Source organism: Mixophyes fleayi, chromosome 10 (genome assembly GCF_038048845.1).
Source record: "Mixophyes fleayi isolate aMixFle1 chromosome 10, aMixFle1.hap1, whole genome shotgun sequence".
In the NCBI taxonomy this organism is placed as follows: domain Eukaryota; kingdom Metazoa; phylum Chordata; class Amphibia; order Anura; family Limnodynastidae; genus Mixophyes; species Mixophyes fleayi.
This window is the reverse complement of record NC_134411.1, coordinates 93,279,933-93,300,805: the sequence shown is the minus strand read 5'-3', so window position 1 is coordinate 93,300,805 and position 20,873 is coordinate 93,279,933. Positions and strand designations below refer to the sequence as shown.

At 40.4% G+C, this 20,873-nt stretch overlaps 1 long non-coding RNA gene across 4 annotated transcripts in view; it reads right to left on the bottom strand.

The window, feature by feature from the left end:
- Positions 1-20,873, bottom strand: part of LOC142104484 (uncharacterized) — a 290,160-nt gene that overhangs the window by 238,054 nt on the left and 31,233 nt on the right. The window contains exon 4 of one of the 4 annotated variants that reach the window (XR_012679573.1): positions 10,755-10,799. The exons of the other annotated variants lie outside the window; for them this stretch is intronic. This is a non-coding gene — a long non-coding RNA (uncharacterized LOC142104484). The remainder of the gene's footprint in view (positions 1-10,754; positions 10,800-20,873) is intronic. 4 annotated transcript variants of the gene reach the window in all.

Here is a 20,873-nt window from a genome sequence, read left to right as displayed (position 1 = left end):
CAGATTTGCTATTAATGGTATGCAAGAAGCGCTTTATAAAACATTAATCGTGAGAAGCCTTGATATGTCGATTGTAATGATCTGCAGATCTGCTTACCTCCGTTTTCCTGTTTCAGATGAGTTTGCCTGGAGCGCTGTAGCCTGAAGACGATCTGCTAAAGATAGAAAGAAAAAAAATGGAGAGGGAGAGAGAGCGAGAAAAACCCAGGTTAACAGATGGATGAGGATCCTAGTCTGTTGCACTAAGTTGAAAAACAGCATCGAAAGGAAAACAGGATACAAAGTGTTGGGATGTTTCAAAATAACAGAGGTGCAATTTCGAGCCTGTAGGCCTGACCCTGCAACCTGTTATGTATTCAGCTGAAAATAAAAACCAGAAAACAAACATGGTAAAATAACCCATTTTATCTGTCCCCATGTTCCAGTCTTAACCCCATGCGGGCGGGATTTGGCAGCAATGGGGTTAAGCAGACACCTGCGTTACCCACGATGCAGTGGTGTTACCAGCAGGAAGCCAAAAATGCACCGACTGTTGCCTCACTTACGCACCCAACTATAAATCTGCTAGAACGCCTTTTGTCTCTTGTGCTACCTAATGCCTTTTAAAGTGCGCCGCTGCCTTTATACAGTGGAGGCAGCCATTTTGTAGACTGAACCAGAAGGCAGCCAATCAATTCACTAGGAACTGGTGACATCACTGAGGTACAAGGCTCTTGTTTCTAGCGGGACAGAGCCCTAAATTCGGGACTATCCACCTGAAATCGGGACACTTGGGAGGTAAGATTTTCAAATTGTCAAATTTGGACAATTTAGGGCACCCCCAAAGTAAATCCAAACCAAATCCTGATCCACCTGAACAACACTTGCCTACTCTCCCAGAATTTCTGTGAGGTTACCGAATTTCGGGGGGAGTCCTTCCGGACTCCAGGGAGACCAGGCTTTCTCCCAGGCATGATGGGGGTGGGGCTTAATTACATGGTTTTGTATAATCAAGCCCCACCCCTCCTACCCCCTGCCACATGACCTCTTCTCCAGGATTTCCCAGAGCACAGGTTTAAAAAGTTGGCAAGTATAACATACTTCATTCATAAAGGTTTTCCAATGCTGGATACCGGAGCTATCCCTTAAAAAAAAAATCAGGGCTGTTGGCTGGCAATAAATCATGTTTAAGCAAATGTATGTATCAACATGAGTTTACTCTTCTCAAGCTCAGTCCAAAAGAACAAACAGTAGCATCAAAGTTTTCGTGGAATTCCCCGTTTCTCAAAACAAAGCATTTGAAGCCGCCATATTTATAGAGAGGGATAAAAGATCATCAAAATACAGTTTTATTATTCTGTGTAAAATTATTAGCCATTCAAAATTGTTATTGAATATACTGAAAGAAAATGGAAAACACCAGCTATTGGTCTGATTCTTGCCAACAGCAAATGAGGGTGGCTTCACAAATGTTTTTTTCATGAGGATGCCGGTTGGAATTTGTATTTTAATGAAAGCGTGTCTGAAGGACTGCAGATAAAAATGGCTCTACACTGGGTCGTTGGCTTGTAGATGATTGGATGAGCCATGGGGGGGGGGGGGGGTGCTCCTTTGCAAACAAAATAAAATTCCAGCATCTCTTAATGATGATTTAAAGGGCAATAACATAGGACAAATATCTTAATAGCAAAGGACATGCTGTGTTGTACGAATTCAACAATTTGTTCCAAGCATCTCCGTTACCTAGGAGACAGCAAGCCAACAACTCTCCAATGAAAATGCGAGAGAGTAAACGTTAAACCCTCAAAAGGCTACGTTTTTTTAAAAATGGACCCCTTCAGTAAAGACATAAAACCAATAATAGTTATTGAGACTCAGTGGAAGTTAGGGTGAGAGCAAAAATAAAGACACAGATGCGTGCTATGACTTTACAAACATACAACCAGACACTCAAAAATTGTGGGACAGTGGATAGTGACAATAGAACATTAACTTCATGCAGACATTGTTCCAACTACCGACGGTACAATGCAAACAACAAAACAATAATTGTTGTTGCGTATGTTTGTAGCAATTACGGCTGTGGAAGCTAGAATTACAGGTGCAATTATGCATAATTTAAGGGTGGTGAGAAGTTGCTAGCAGAAAATGTATCCACACCCGTGGAATTTTTTTTTTCTTTGTTAATTAAACGCTGAGAGGAAAGCTTAAGGGCTTTATGAAGCATCCCACACCTCGGGTGTGTGAAAAATATGGTTACACCCAAGAAACATTCATGTTTTATTTATTTGATAGACACTTTGTTTTGTTTATTTATTTTGGGTATTTTTATGCTGCCTCTGGAATAATAAGATATATATATATATATATATATATATATATATATATATATATATATATATATCTATATCTATATCTATCAATATTTCTATAGATAGAGAGCGAGAGAGAAATGTATAGAACACAAACATTTGATTTCATAGCCACAGATATCAATCAACCTGTTGTAAATAAATCTCAGCAGAGTGATTATCGGATATCTAAACCATGATTATCGTCATGTGTAGGAATGGACACTAATAAACAGGCAACACAGCGTCCTAACACAAATGAATGAGATCATTTATATATAAAAGCAGCACAATTATTACATAAGCTCAGTTTAAACTAAGCTAAACAGTTTAAACAGTAATTCATTGTTCAAGTTTATACAAAGTATTACATATAAGGTTCTAGCTCCTGAGGTAGAGACCCATTCCAGCAACTGGCGTACCCCTGTATTAGTTCATGTAACAGTGTCCAAGCTATAACACTAATTGCTTTATTAGGGGGATTATGGTGTGTTTTGGAGTAAATGTTTGCTGTGAATCCATTGATAAAACAGTGCCAATGTGTCATGTGACACAAGTGGGCGTGGCCTTGCCCAGAGCGCCCGCAGGAGATTGTGCAAGCGGATAAGAGGCTGTTTACCTTTGACAAGTGAAACCTAAACTGTCAGGGATTGTGAGATTGTGTCTGTCAATAAGAAATAGCTTCCTCTCTGGCACTGGGAGCTGGGAGCTGTCTGCTGGTTACATGTGACAGCTCCTGCCTCGGTTTCCTGAATCGTCCATGAAAGAGAGGGCCGACTTTGTATACTAGCCACCAGAATGATCTGTGCATTGTACACTTGGCACCAGAATGTACTCTGTTGTGTATACTAGGCCCTAGAATTGGTTGCACATTGTATTTAGGATGGGCTTTGTTCTGTATACTAGACCTTACAGGGGGTTCTACATTGTATTTGTATACCTGCGAACAAAATGAGCTTGGCTTTGTATATTGACAATCAGGAGATGATTGAATATTGACCAACAGAGTTGTGTGTATGTTTGATACCAGCAGGGCCGGTGCTAGGGTCCACGGCGCCCTAGGCATTTTTAAAAAAGCGGCGCCCCCCCCCCTTCCGCAAAAATCGCCGCCCTCCTCCCTCCTCTCCTTACCTTGTCTCACCACCGCCGCCTCTCTGCTCCGTCTCCTCCCCTCCACTCACTGACACTAGTAAGTGGAGGGGAGGAGACGGAGCAGAGAGGCGGCGGTGGTGACAAAATAGCCTCTTCCCCCCTCCCCCGTGCATCTGAATGCTATGACTTTACAAACATACAACCAGACACTCAAAAATTGTGGGATGCTTCTCCATACTCGTGAAAATGCGACATACAATTGTCCATGACCAAACACAGGCTCTGGTAAATACCCACACGGTCAAGAGTTTGAGCCCTTAACTGGTAAATTTAGCCTTTACTACCCCTCCCACGGGGGGAAGGGGGGATGATGGAAGTTAACGGACTTCACTATTATAATTTTTTTGGTCAAATAATGTCAGTATACCAAATTTCAGGTCAATTGGATGAGCCCTTTCTGAGAAAATAGTTTTTTCCACACACACACACACACACACACACACACACACACACTAACACACGCCGCTAGGCTTATATATATTAGATATTATACACACACATATACATACACACACATATGCATACATATATACGCACACACATACATATAGACACACCTATACATACACACGCACACATACATACATACATACATACATACATACATACATACATACACACACACACACACACACACACACTGTATGGGCAGAAGTATTCGGACACTTGACCATTACACCAACAGGGACTGCAATGACATTGTATTTAAGTACATATACTTTACTATGGAGTTGGTCCCCCTTGTGCAGTGATAACAGCTTCCACTCTTCTTGGAAGACTTTCCACAGGATGTTGGAGTGTTTCTGTAGGAATTTGTGCCCATTCATTCTGTAGAGCATTTATGAGGTCAGTCACTGATGTTGGACGAGAAGGCCTGGCTCACAATCTCCGTTCCAGTTCATCCCAAAGGTGTTCGATGGGGTGGAGGTCAGAGCTCTGTGGGGACCAGTAACGTTCTTCCACACCGAACTCATCAAACCATGTCTTTGTAGTCCTTGCTTTGTGCACTGGGGCACAGTCATATTGGAATAGAAAAGAGCATTCCCCAAACTGTCGCCACAAAGTAGGAAGCATAGTATTGTCCAAAATGACTTGGTATGCTGAAGCATTAAGATTGCCCTTTACTGGACATAAGGGGACTAACCCAGACCCTGAAAAACAGCCAAATACCATTATCCCTCCTCCGCTAAACTTCACAGTTGGCATAATGCAGTCAGGCAGGTAATGTTCTCCCGGCATCCGCCAAACCTAGACTCGCCCATCTGACTGCTAAACAGAGAAGTGTGATTCGTCACTCCACAGAACACGTTTCCACTGCTCCACAGTCCAGTGTCTATGTGCTTTACACCACTCCATCCGAAGCTTGGCATTGGTCTTGGTGATGTGAGGCTGCATGCTGCTGCTCATCTATGGAAACCCATTCCATTAAGCTCCCCCCGCACAGTTTTTGTGCTTACATTAATGCCAAAGGAAGTACGGAACTTTTCAGCTTTTGAATCAGCAAAGCGTTGGCAACTTTTATGGACCATGCGCCTTAGCAGTCGTTGATTACGCTCTGTGATTTTACGTGGTCTTTCACTTCGTGGCTGAGTAGCTGTTGTTCCTAAATGCTTTCACTTTCTAATAATATCACTTAAACTTGACCGTGGAATATCCAGCAGTGATGAAATTTCAAGAGATCTTCAAAATGACATCACATATTTGCGTTAACGAGCAGGTGTACCTAATAAAGTGGTATGAGTGAGTGTGGTCAAAGGCAGGCGCCTATAACCTAACATAAGTTTATTTGTAGTGATGCAAATAGATTAATGATGCGGTTCAGGTGCCTTAAACCTGACCTATTTATATCCAAAATAGTTTGCTTGCTGGTAATAAAACATATTCTGTACACAAAGCTGCGATGTACTTTAATTTCACAGCTGCCACAAAGCAATAAACAAGATCCCACACAAGAAGTGTGACTCATTAAAGATCACGTTGCAAATTGCAGCACTAAGCAGGTACACAGTGACGTGTATAGGAGCCGTTATAAGTAAGTTTTCACAAGGACGCTGAAGTAAAACCACACTGTTACGAACCAGGCTGATATATCAGAGTATTAGTTACCTGTAAGGGGCTGCCATGACGATATTCCATTGCTAAATTGCGGAGATTTTCAGTCATATGGCCACAAACGGATAAATAAAAGAGGAAAGATTCCAAAACGGAAAAGGTTGCCAGCTTTTATATTAAAGGCTCAAAAAAACAACAACAACAACACCAATACACAGGTTAATTTGAAAGGAAAAGTTATCCTTTCACACATGATAAATCTGTATTTACATTAGCGATGTGATGGAGTACAAGCTGCTCTTAGGCTTCCTACAGTATGATGGGATTTGATCATCTTTGTATCTTAGAAAAGGAAATATCAAGTGTTTGGGTTTCTGCATTGAGCAGGCTTCTAGAGGGAATATTGTTTTTAGATGTGTATTTTGAACATATATTGTATTTTTATAAGTTTATCATCATCATTTATTTATATAGCGCCACTAATTCTGCAGCGCTGTACAGAGAACTCACTCACATCAGTCCCTGCCTCATTGGGGCTTACAGTCTAAATTCCCTAACATACAGAGACTAGGGTCAATTTGTTAGCAGCCAATTAACCTACCAGTATGTTTTTGGAGTGTGGGGGGAAACCGGAGCACCCGGAGGAAACCCACGCACATAAAAACTCCTCACAGATAAGGCCATGGTCGGGAATTGAACTCATGACCCCAGCGCTGTGAATTGCAAGTGCTAACCACTGAGCCACTGTGCTGCCCATAAGTTATCCATGGATATTATTTATTTGTTTTGATGTATACATAACAAGTTGGTTTGTGGCCTGTGCAGTTTCCTTTATTGTCCTACAGAAGCCATCAATAGCTTATGGCAGCGATAGAAAACGTTCTATCACTACAATTCAACATTACAATTTAATTTTTACTGCTCTGCCAACCAATATTGGGTCCATCTGTGCATGTGTTCCACTTTCGTAAAAAATAAATAAAAATAAAATGTTTGAAAATCATATCATTAAATCAGAAAGTCTTTATTTAAATAAACCTTTCTTCAATTACTCTCCCCTAATATCGCCATCTCAGATGAAGCGATAGGAGGCCAGGGCTTTGATAAATAGTGATGAGGCATAAATTCAGGGAAAACAGAGAGAGGGCTTTTCTCCCTGTCATAAATAGTCCCTTCTGGTTTGCCTTCACCTACTCTATTCCCACATTATGACATTACCCCTATCACGTACAACCCTGCCCTCGCAAACAATCACGTGAGTGGACAAATCACTGCCTTCTAAGAGTGCAGAGAGCGGGCCTCCTGAAATACCCTGTGCTGCTTTCACGTGTCTAATGATCTGATTGGCTACATCTACTTAAAAGAGGGTGCACACAGACAAGCAGTTAATGAAAACTGATAACAAATAGGTGCTCTGAGTCCTGTGAAATGTACATTAAGATTTAAAAAATTACGTTATTTTATATGATTCAACATCGTCCATGTGACTGGCAACTAAGGACCACATTTTAAAACACCCAAGAAAGTTCCACTACTAAATTCTATTTATTTTACTTAATATTTCCCTGCTTACAACAATTATTATTAGTTTTTCTGATGCATTATGGTTGAAATATAGCATTTATATATACCTTATCTGCAGTATTATCACATTTTTGGAGAAAACAATACTGGCTGAGCAGCTTGGAGTTATTATGCTAGGTTGCCTGCCAAAATGTATAGTAGAGATGACCAAAATGTTGTGTGAATAGGGTTTTGGAATAGAACAGGCCGTTTCACACGGGTGCGCAGTTCTTTAAGTTCCACTTTGGATTCGTTATTCCACAGCATGCAACATATATGTAAATTCATATTTTTTAGAATGTGTACTCTACAGGGGAGAGGATTTTCGCTGATCTCTATTCTGTTGTAATAATTAAAATGAGAAGTCTAAGTTTGTAAAGGAGAGAAGGGTTGGTAGGCCAGGTGCCTTTACAAATTTGCTTCCCAAAAATAAAAATAAAAATCCTCTGGATACTGCTGCATACCCAGTTAAAAACAGCTTTAGTAAGTGCTTTATTTTTACTATAAGGTTACTTACACATTGGGCTAGGTTTGCAGCTAATTATTGTTTAAATAGATAAACAAAATGATGATATGAAGCTGTAAAAACCCTTATGCGAGAAGAACTTTAAATCGGCATAGTTTATAAAAAGAGCTGCAATTAAACCATTTTGTTCTATTTAAATCTCTGGTGTTAAGGTAATGCCATGTGAGCGATTAAAACGCCGGCTAGTTTGGCATTCAATCGCTAGATCACAGATACAGAATAACAAATGGACACTCGGAACTAGCAGCTGTAGTCGCCTTTCATTACTAAGTATCAGTGATTTAGCGATTAAAAGTAGAGTTTAAAAGCCAGCATTTTAATTGCTTGTATGACATTATCCTAAGGCAGTAGAAATATATGTTCGGAGATCTTATTATCAATTGGCACATAGGATCATAATGATAAAAAAAATGGTTTCACCTTTAAATTACATGGCCTGAAACAGTCTCCAGGTCAGGTAGGTAATAAACATTGCACAAATAATTATATAAATATATGTGCCCTTGCAGGTATCAGTAAGTGCGTTAAAAAAAAAAAAAAGACGCAAAATTGAATGCAGAATATTAAACATTTATTTTCTAAACTACACGCACGATGCATCGATTAATACATGTAACATACGCAGGCGACTCATGACTGTCACATGACTCACGCGTGAACTGCAGCAACTATACGCCAAACCCCAACACACCCAGGCATACCCTCCACTCTGGTGCCAGGCCATCTTGCCCACCTGCTCCCCAGGGTGGCACAAACAACACAGGTAAGACCGGTATCTACTCTACTTTGCGCCCCTGGATCCATGGATATTTTATACAGACTTACAACAACTCTACAACCTAAGCGTTTGCTGACCATTACCTGCCATTATTATTAGGGAGAGTAAAGACAATTTTATGATAATAAAAAAATGCTTTGCTTTATTTATATATTTTATTTTAGGTGAAGGGGATAAAAACAAAACCATATGCGGCTAACTTGGCGTTTCTCTTTTATTGATAGAACTTTCCAGATGTTGTAAAACTACAAGTACCAGCATGCTTGGCGAGCAGATATACAGCCGATAGCTGTTAGGGCAGTGTTGGCTAGCCTGTGACACTGCAGGTGTTGTGAAACTACAAGTCCCAGCATGCTTTGCCAATATATAGCAGCTTATTGCTGGAAGGGTATGCTGGGACTTGTAGTTTCACAACACCTGGAGTGTCACAGGTTAGCCAAAACTGTGTTAGGCCATGCTGGGACTTGTAGTTTTACAACACCTGGAAAGCCGCAGGTTGGCCATGCCCTGCAGAACAATCGCATAAGTGGTTAATCTCTGAAGGTTTCATCACAAAGACTGAAAATAACCTGTATAGTCCTAGCCAAAGAATTATCATCATCATCATCATCATCTATTTATTTATATAATAATTCCGCAGCGCTGTACAGAGAACTCATTCACATCAATCCCTGCCCCATTGGAGCTTACAGTCTAAATTTCCTAATACACACACACAGACAAACAGACAGACATAGAGAGAGACTAGGGTCAATTTTTGATAGCAGCCAATTAACCTACTAGTATGTTTTTGGAGTGTGGGTGGAAACCGGAGCACCCGGAGGAAACCCATGGAAACACGGGGAGAACATACAAACTCCACACAGATAAGGCCAAGGTCGGGAATTGAACTCATGACCCCAGCGCTGAGGCAGAAGTGCTAACCACTTAACCACCGTGAATTATGGACTTTACTTCGTAAATGCACGAAACACAAGAATTTCCTGCAAATTCTTATCTAAAGATTTCTATTTTGTTGGTAAAATTAAATAGAGATTAAAGTAATGATATTTGTGTTTTATAGTGCATACTCTTTACCACTTAAAAGGCTCCCACAGGATATTGTGCTTCTAGCAATGGACAAGACACTTGTTCAATCAGGTGCCACCACCACTGAAAGCCCATCTACGTCAATCACGTGAATATCCCGATGAGCGCTCTGCGATCTCATCCTCTCTTTCTACAGGTCTCTGATGTGTGCAGGTGTTTGAGTCGCTGTACGGAGGCAATGGATACTAAAATACAGCTTTTAGGAAGTTAGTTACTTGTACAAAGTAATGTTCAAAACTAAAATGATAATTAGCGCAATAGTTGACAGCATAAAAAAGAAAAAGATTACAAGTAGATCATGGTCACCCACCCACAATAGAATGCAGAACCATATTTTTGGTCAAAAACTTTAAAAAAAAAACAAAAGAAAAAAAAACCTATGTCGTCTTAGATATACTGTGAAGAGATCAATAAACACAGAATTTTAGAAGAAAATATTAAAATGATAAAAAACTTACAGCAATAAGCACATTTACACAAATCCAAAATTTTAAATTGCCAATTTAATTAGTATGAGAAAATAAAAATATATTTATTGTTTTTCCTTACATGCAGATATCACATTATCCCGGCCAAATCCAACAGCAGCAAACCGTCATGTGTCGGAAAAATGAAGGGAGCGCGGTGGACAGTCGTTTTCTATTGATATTTACTTCTGTTTTTTTTTGTTTTTTTTTAAATGATGTGATGTAAAATGAACTGGCATTCTTCAGCATCACCCTTGGCTTTATGTCAACTATTGGTTTGTCTCAGTCAATCAGTGCCATAACCGCCGCACCGAGCTGCCATTCACCAGTAGGGGGCACTGCAATGATTTTCTCTTAAGGCACAAAAAAGGAAACTAGTTGATTAAAACAGTTTATTAGCCAGAAAAAAACAAAACAAAAAGGTTTAAGCAAATTAGCCAAGAGTAGGTAGGTGCAAAATGTGATTTACAAAACTTTACTGTATTTAAGAAACAGGACGTTCTTTAGCACTTAAGGCTTTTCTTTTAAGCAAATTTTTAACATGCAGACGAAATAAAAATGATAACAAGGTGGTTATAATGGATATTATGAGGAACTGGTGCTGTCACGCAATGAGATGTTTCAGATATGCGGCGTGTTTTTATAGAACCGATTCATCTGTCCTTTGTAAAATGATCACAAGCTGAGAACAAGTTGATTAATTGATGTAGAAAAGGGAAGAAAAGCAGTATCTAGAATTGCTACCAGGCTCTCATGACAGTATATAATCAGCACCTTTATTACTCCACAATTCTCACCTGCATTTATGTCAGCGGGAGGCAGGGAAAAGGTGTTATCATCTGCTGATAAAATAAGACACAATCGGTCATTTAGTTTGTCCTTCTTCTACTTGGAAGTAAAAAAAAAAAAAAAAAAAGTTAATTAATATATTTGTTTCACTTCCTTCACCGGTACTAAAAATCCAAAAGGGTGACATTTATAAAACTGGGGTCACAGAAGTACTGTAACCCATAGCAACCAGAAATGTCCTCTCATTCTTATTTATTTTGCACTAGAAGAAACATAATTAAAATCTAATTGGTTGAACCACCTTTTGGGGACAGTTACATGCGCACCAAGTTTTTATAAATGTACCAATGTATCAAGTAAAGTTTTGGAGACCCATTGGCATGGAAGTCAACATCGCAATGGGCATTTTCCAAATCCCTTCTTCCTGAATCTCTTGCATTACATATAATGAGTTTCCCCAGTAATAAAATAAAGTTCTTGTCCCAATAAGGGATACATGAATCTATGTTTAGGAGACTCATTTGATTGGCTGCAATTAAATCTTCTGACGAGCTGACTTTTTAATGCCCGTCTCACCAAAAACATCAGTGCCATCTTCTCCCTTGTTCTTCCATCAATATGGAGATCACGGTGTTGGTATTAATCAACTCTGGATAACACCAATGCAAACCATGAAAGTCATGCTGGCCATGGTGATCCTGCCACCAATATTTGGGCCGTTGGCTCAATATCACAATACGTGTCCCACAAACAACCATAGTTACCGATTAGACTCCAAACCTTTAATCAGGTCCTGTCTGTAGCTCCAGCTGTACTTAGCATTCATGATCACTAAGTGATTATAGAGCGTTAAGCCAACTCTCGACACACTTTCTAGGTGGTCTCAGGCTCTCTCTCTTTGCCCAACGCTCTCTGGTTTTCCTCAAAGTCTGTCTTCATCATCAGCCTAATGACTCAAGATCATCCCCAGACTGCCTCCTAGTTGCAGACTGCTCCACAAATGCAGCCACAGGGCGACAGAGATCTTTCCAAGCCCCAATACTATTTCCCTGGTATTTGGCCCCGGCCCACACTCAGTCTTGGTGGGAATTCCCAGTCCTTATAAGGATTTGGGTCCTGCCATCACTCTGTCCTCTGGTCAGAGCTTGATGTCTGTTATAACCGTGGGTCCCACTTCCCTCTCTCCCTGAGCAGTTCCTAGGGTCACTGCACAGTCACACCCACTTGAGGCAATTTCTATTAAAACTTAAAACTGCATTTTAAGTCACCCTGACTTGTGACACACGCCTTCTAGTAAGGTATAAGAAAGACAAAAGTCCATCAAGTTTGTATGCTTTAGCTTTATAAGTTTTGACTTGTATTACTAATGGACATGTTGGTAAATGTCCAATTTTGTTACCTAATTGGACCCGGGATCATGAATGATGTACATGAAATAATTGGTGTGCTTATACCTATCCATAATATGTCCACCGTGTTGTCTTATACTCCCCTGCAGCTGAAGGGAGGAGCATATCAAGCTACGCAGGCAGAGAGTGGGTGACAGTTTGGCAGACTTGCTTTACAGAAATGCACAGTGTAGAGTTTTGGGATCGTACACCTTGGCAAGGCCAATGATGTCATAGTAACTCACATGACTGCACCTTTACTTTCTAAGGATATATAAAGATATTGAACAAACCTAACAAGCACACCTAAACAAGTAAGAAGACAACACAACCCTGCAAGTGTTATGGGTTTGCATCCCGTTTGACAACTCCCCATGTGGCAGAAAATATATGGGTGGCACTCAAATTATAGTTTATATATAGATGTTTTGTTTATATCAGGGAGTGCTCGGTAATGATACAGAGGCCAAGTTGAACATATTATAGAACATTTGTGAAAATGGGTTGCTCATACAACCCATATGCTGTCATTTTATTCTGCAGCTTAGAACATGAAAGTAAACATAGGATCGGATGATATGGGTAACACCAGCTTTATCCCCTGCACCTGTATTTCACAAATGTTACGTAGAACACATTTTAAAACCTTTTAAATCTAACCTAGTGTAAAAAACTGTTAACCTGTGTATAGCAGAAGCTCAGTGCTTAATGCCACAAAAACAACTAGCCCTATTTAGCTAAATAGACCGATGACCCTGCGACGTACTTCTTAATAAGGTTATTGACCTCCTACATATGTGACACGGGAATAAAATGCAAAACTATCCACTTAGACACTATTTTCCCGCAAATGAAATAAGAAACCTAAGGTATGGCACCATCTAGTGGCCAGGTAGTGGTTCTACAAAACACAACTTTCACAAAATTCCAAGTAATGTACATTTAATCTGCAATCCTTCCATCTACTGATTGTTTTGACGCTGGCTCAAGTGGAACTACAACTGCCTGGTTTAGTCTCTTAGAACAGAAAAATTGGTCCAAATTGGAAGAATAGAGCAGCTTCGATTTTTCTAGGCCAAAGCAAACAGACGATTTGGGTCACTAAGTTGTAATGTGCAATTCCACTGATCTTCAATAAACACTTCTAATGTATCCAGATATATTTAAAAAAAAAAATATATAAGGTTTATATAAGAGCCTATTTATCTGTGGCTATGAAGGCGGTTTTTCTATTGATGCCAGTGATAGAAAGTAATTTATTGCCGAAATGTATAAAAATATATAAAATATAGAGATACTCAGCCGCCTTGGCAATGGGAAGCGTTAACTTACTGCTTCGCCGGGAAATATGTGAAGTGTAAATATATATCTATATCAGGCAACTCTGTACCGTTTTAGATACAAGTTAGTATTTTTGGGGGGATGAGGTTATTATCGTTTTATGTAAGGTGTTATATAGTGAAGGGCTAAAAGCTACCAGGTTATATGCTAGGTCTAAAATTTTATAGGTAGCTTTAAATGTTAAACAGCAAAGAAAAAAACAAAAAACAGTGTTGGTGGGTCAATTCTTTAGCGTTTAGGGGGGATATTAGCGAAAAATTATTCGTTTGATATATTAAAAAACAGATTGGTTAAGCATGCACAAACAAAGGACTGTTAGGAGTATAGACTTTTTCGCAAGCTCACCTTCTATTCCGGATATGACAGTTTTGTGCGATGATTGGCCACTGACACCCGTGCCAGCACAGTACATATGAAAACCGGACACTTGCTCAGATAATTACTATATTAATGACTGAAGGGGAAATACTGGGTATACTTAAGAGGACGAAACGCGTTGGAACCTAAGCAAGGACAACTTTGCCATCTGGAATATCCATAAATCACGTAAGTAGTGCACTCTTGGGAGAGGTTAAAAAACAGGAGCACTTTTATATCAGAGAAGTTTAATATGTTTTCATTTAAACATACGTGTATTCCCTATTTATTAAATATATCAATAGGCCTCCGTTTGCTGCGTTTTTTATCAGAAGATGGCGATAACTTAAAAGGTATTGTTTTGCTGTCACGATACTTGTTATGGGGTGATTATTATCAGAGGGTTGTTAGACTAAAATAGAAAAGACACTTAAGAGCCGATTCAATTCGGCCACGTTAGTCTAGGATTAAAGCTGCATTAGTACTATTACCTTTAATACGGTAATTTTAACCCAAATTTTTACTCGCCGCCTCGAGAGGCGTGAGCAAGAATCAGTGTTAAAATTACTGTACTAACGGTAAAAGTTCACACTTTTACCGTACTGACGGTAATAGTGCGAAGGCCGCGTTATTCCTAGAATAACGCGGCAGAATTGAATTGGCCCCTTAGTTTAGTATACATTTAGCATCATCCTTCTTTAGAATTGTGTGAGTATTTAGGGAAAAGTTATTATATATTTAGTAGTTAGGTATTCATTCCTGAATGGTTTTATACAGGGCCTGTGCTAGCATGTCTGGCGCCCTCCTCTTTTATAAAGGATTTGTTCATTCAATAATGTTTTTTCTTCTTTTAATAAAAATCAAATTATAAAAACTTTCATAAAGAGAGTAATACCAGTAAGTATATTAAACAGCGTACATTTATTGTTCTATGAATAATCTAAATGAAGAATATCTATTCTTAGCAATAAAATTTTAAATTTTTTAGCAAATTAATTTGGTGAGAAGTATAGGACAGAAAAAATGACCCCTTAATCACACTGTGCCCCCTCTTTTGTCACACTTTTGTCTCTTCATAACACTGTGCCCTCCTCCATGACCCCTCCACCGTGTCCTCCTCCATCATCACCCCCACTGAGCCCGCCGACAGTAGGCTTCGAGTCTACAAGTACTGCAACCATGTCATTGGGTCAGCAATGGAAAAAAATATTTATTATTAAAATAAAGCTTAATTTTACTTATTTGTCAATGTTTATGTTAATTTGTTTTTTACATTCTTTTTGAGACAGGCAATGACTTGCCTGTCTGATGACGAGAGCAGTGGGCACATCTCAGGTTCAGAGTTTAAGCTATTAAGGTAGAGGGACATTTAATGGCCACCTCTGACTCCGCCCATGAGGAGCCCAGAGCAAAGAGAGCTAGCAGAGGAGCACACAGGAGGAGTGTGGAACATGGTGCTTGTGATGGCAGTGTGTCGCCAAGCACTAGCAGGGGGTTGCCAGTCAGCGTGAGTGATAATATTGTAGTGCACGAAGGACGGACGACGTATCGGAGGGTACCAAACATATAGCCCCAGAGAGCCCACAGTAGTATGCCCGAGGAAATACTTAAACCTTTGTGGTTACCCCCTTATATGAAAGCTCCACTCATTTCACAATGCACAACCAGTCCGGCACTAACATGCAAAGAATTTCACACCTTTAGAATTTATGCAGCTGTTCATTTTAGACGAGCTTCTATGTTTAACAAATCTTTATACTCAGCAGTTCATAGCTGAAAATACCACATCTAGCTATGCAAAGCCCTTATTCTGGGGGTCCACTACTGTGACAGGGCCTAAAAGGTTTTTCAGGCTCCCCTTTAATATACAGTAGGTATTACCAGTGGACGATGTGGACATTTAGAACTGGCGGTATGGAAAAATATAATGGGAATATAAGTGACTGGAATGTGATAGTGTTACAATGAAGGCAGTAGGAGAAGTGGCGCTATGACATACCCCCGTATACCCCCCACGTCCACCACTGGGCATTACAAAATAAATTAGAAGCAAGACTTCGCTGATCTCTGCATCTCATGTTAACATGTCCTGAAGTGATGGCCAGGTCACGCTATATAAAGCTAATCATTTGTTGTCATTTCAATAATAGCACCTTCTGACCATCAAGAAATAACCGAAGACGACTGCTGTCTGATATGTACAAACCCCCCCCCCCCCCGGCACCTCCCCAAAAAAATACTGTGTCACTGTTGACCAATTCCTTGTTCATTTCATGGAAAGTTAGATATAAAACATAATTCAACTATGATTGCAAAGTAGATTTTCATCGTCAAAAGAAATATCTGAATTAATTCCTTGCTGCATTTGCTATCACTTTTATTCCTGTCACATGGGAAACAAAGGAGCAGTAAAATTGTATTATAATCTGTAGAACATTTTTTGTTAAAAGTTCCCTCTAACGAATAACCTTGTTTCTCTGGCTTCTCACAAATATATACATTTGCTGGATATTTGACAAAGTTATGGTCCTACTACCAGATCATTACATGACATAAAGATCTAGGGGACCCAATAAAAACTATGTTCATCATGCACTTACTACTCCTAGGTTTCCATCTGCCTGTTTTCAGTAAAAATAATAGATTACTCCTAAATAAAAGACAACAATTATATAAATATGGGACAATTGTTATATAAATATGGGACAATTATTAGTTTGAGGTGATACTTGAAAAAAAAAAAATATTATTGAAATGTAGCATTAAATAAAAAATATCATATTTTATTCTAAAATAAAAAAATAAAAAAAAAAACTACAAACAAACCTGAGCAAAGTAACTACTGTATGATATTTTCAGAATATTCTCGATTATTTACATAGGATGTTGGACTGACCTTTGGGAACCGATCTTTGTTCATTTCTGTTTTACGGGCAATTTAATAGGTTGAAAAATAAATGCAAGGAATTGCTAAAAGTGGGCCTTATAATGTCCTCAGACAATTGGTAAGACACGCACATTTCCCCCATACACGGCAGGAGAAAGTGGTATATGTGGTGTGGTATTTATCCTGCTGCGGTATGTATAAAATGTATCGCTAAAATTAAGAAAAAGTGTTACAAAAATGCAACTTCCTTTTTGTGACACTTAATTCTGAAAAATATCAACCAAAAACCAGGTCCAGAATTCTCACTATACCAGTAAACTAAGGGGTAGATTTACTAAAGTTTCCAGAAAGGAAAAGTGGAGATGTTGCCCATAGCAACCAATCATTTACTAGAATGTACTAGATAAAGGATAACTACAATCTGATTGGTTGCTTTGGGCAACGCCTCCAATTTTCCTTTTTAGAAGCTTTAGTAAATATACCCCCAATACTTTGGCACTTTACTTTTATAGATGGAGTTAGTTTGGGTGTTTTTTTCTTTGTATTCTGACATTTTAGAGCCTTTGCAAAGGTATTGTGGAGCCTTGACACCAGCTAAGGAAGAGGCGGTCTCTAAATACCAAAATTATATAAACCAATCATTTTTATTTACTTTTATATATCTTACCTTCCATCAAGATTGGAGAGGGAAAAAATGCTTGAGCTAGGTACACACTACAGAAATTGCAACCAACTTTTTATGCCGATCGATTTTACATGCGATCGATGTTCTGATCACTCGGTCCATGGACTGCATACACACTAGCCTTGTTTAGGACGATAAAGGGAAGAGCGGACGTCCCTTTAGCGACTTTTTACATCCATGTTGTCGTGAGCAATGACTGTAATTTCGTACTCACGGTTGTGGATCGGTCGGCAGTTTATACACACTACACAGCGGAAACAAGATTGGAACCAAAATATTAAACGGTACGACCAACCAAATGAGGCGACAATCGTCCATTTGGGCAGACTTTCCACCATCGTGCCACTGCACACACTGACCTGACTTTTGAACGAGCGGTCGTATGTCGGCTGATTTAGCCGATTATTGGATGAAAACTGTGTAGTATGTACCTAGCTTTACAAATGTCCACGGATGGACATCATGGAGTCTGATGTTTTAGGTGCAGTGGTTTTGGGGATATTTCCGGATTTCTGTCATGGTGAAGCCTTTGCATTCATATTATGGTTACCTTAGTTTCTATGTTATACCACACATCCCAACTGTCCCAATTTCAGTGGGACAGTCCCTATTTTAGGGTTCTGTCCCTCTCGGGGACAGGTTTGTCCCGAGGGCAGGAATCTTGGCAGAAGGAATGTAATTGGCAGCTGCAGCCCTCTGGGGATGTGGCCACACCCCATTTGCGACATGGCCACTCCCCCTGTCCCGCTGCTGGGGACAGACATGTTGGGGGGAATGTTATACACAATACTATCTTGAATAAAGCACATATATTTGTAGTCCCCTGTAAATAAATATGAATAAAATACATTTTGGGGCATATTCATGCAGTAGCGCTCGTCATAGTTGTCTGCTCTTCCTGAATTTCCCCCAATTACAGGAGTGAGGGGGGGGAGGGGGAACCTTCCAGACGACAAAGGGGGCAGGAGTTTCTCCCACAAGGGATTGTACCTGCCTGCGGGGCGAGGAGGTGCAGCGAATACGTAATTAGAGTCATCATACACCTTGCTCAATCACTTGATGGCAAAATAGTGTCAACCCAATGTACCTCCTCTCTTCATACACAGGCAATTATGTCACTAGTTATTTGTCACTTTTCTCCTTGTGTAACAAAACAAAGCAATAAAAAGCCTGTTTATTAATGTATGCTACCAAAATAAACAAAAACAATATCAAATTCCAGTGTGTAAACAAAGAATCAAAGCAGTAATAGTCAGTACAACTGGCCTGGCCAGGAGAAGGCGATACATTCACGGATCATGAATGAGTCCATACACAGGTTTTTTTTTTTGGTTTTTTTTTAAATCTTCAAATAGATTTCTCTAAGAAATTGATCTTGTTTATTAACTCTTCCTTCTCTGTCTCGTATGTGTCAGTGTGATAAACACAACACTTGTGTAAAAATGAAAGTTTTTGTGCGGAAACATCTGGTGCCAATAGACCCAGGCGAATCCTTGTTTGGCACTACAATCACATAGAGAGTGTTGTCAGGTCACATGAATGGTCTGATAGCGAGAGTTGCCCTGAGGACTTCTCTTCTGCAAGACTGATGACCTATACATCATCGCTCTATTCTCACCTACATCTTCTGTCTGGCCTCACACACATTCTCAGATCGGGCAACAAGCGGGAATAATTTCAAAATGACCTCCTTCAATATATATCCCTACAAAAACACACACAGAAAAATAAAGGGTAATCCTACGTATATAACATTGTTCAGAAATCTTTCAATGACAATAACAATCCTGATTGGTAGAAATATATCCTAGAGTGTATGTGGTGCCCACTCACAGTGGAGTATGCCAATTCTTAGGCTGTACTGCTAGGCGTAGTGCATACTTACTTACTCTACCAGAGTGTCAGGGAGACTTCCAAGCTTCAGGGACACTCCCGGATCCACCTTCCTCCCGTCTGAACTGGGCAAAGCCTTGATGATGCAATCTACAACTCATCTAAAGCTGGTGTTGTGAAGGGTCGCTCTGGAGGCCAAATTGCAATTATAGTCAGTACTTTCTGCCCCAGCTAGCTGGTGGGTATGGGCAACCAATACCAGAGGACCCCCTCCCTCCCCGAATACACGGGTGTTTAACACAGTCACATGTGGCAGACAAAACAGCATAACGGTTGCAGGTAGAGGTTGTATGACCACTTCAACTCCTCCAGCTCACACTTGCAACAATACCACTGGTATTTCACATACCCGATGGTGTAGGGACAGGTATTTCACAGCAGCCATCAGAGTCAATCATATATACTTGCAGACGCTGGGCATGGTCCAGAAGTTCTTGCATCTCACTAGTGCACACCGTCCCCTACCTCAGGGACCCTCTTTTCCAACTTTCAGCCAAGTTGCTACCACACAGCGACCCCCCTCCTCTAGTTATGGGGGTACTTCCAAGGGGGCTCCTACTGCTGTTGTACAGGGCACTTCCCTCCTATCCGGGGATCTCCCATCATCTCTCTCAGCTGGGAATAACTGTTAAGGGAACACTTTGAAATTATTTTATAGTTGTTATACTTCCCAGTCGTCAGGGGTTTCTGCATCACCTCATTGTTGTTAGACACCGACTTCCTGACTCACACACAGAACTCTCCTGACTGCAGGGTCCATCTGTACTGCTTTACATGGCACTCTCCCAATTGCTTAGGGGCACATAATTCTGTCTTACAAGGCATCGGACCATTAACTCTCCCCCTAGGTGCTGACACTCCTCAGGACTATACCAGGGGCTCTCTTTCCTCCCTGTTGTCATACAAATGTTTTCTCCGTAGCACCTGCCACTCACTTACACCTATACAGGGTTTCTGGCTGTAAATCATACAAGCCTCTCTCTTGCTTGCACACTTCTCTAGCAGCTTTCCACTTCATACCAGCGCTGCACCTCTCCATGTTATCTTTCATTCTTCACGGGTGCCGCTTCCGGGGTACCCCTAAAGGTGGGGATCCTTCGCTGCAGCCCTATTGCTCACTATAGGGCTCTCTTTCATATTTGGAGGGGTGCTTAACTGTTGTGCCCCCCCTTTCACTGGCGGGGACCCAGGATCACCTCCTCCCTCGGGGGTCCCGGCTAGAAAATGGTTACCCTTAGGGCGGGAAGCCAGAGTCTTTATAGACTCTGGCTCCCACCTAATTCTCTGTCTACTGACACGTATGCGTATGCGCCCTAGACACTCTAGCCACACCCCAAACCAGCTGTTCACCACGTACCCAACCAATGCCGCGAGCATTCACATCACCGGGTGACATGGCATAACGGACGCTGGTTCTTACATTGTTTCACACAAAGGGCCTCAATTAGAGTGAGACACAATTTTGCAGCCTGGGCTCACACTTAAGCTTGCGGCCACAAAATTGCAGCATGCACATGTGTTTTGAGTTGTATGTATTTTAAGATATGTGCAACTCATAATAATCATAAGTACACAG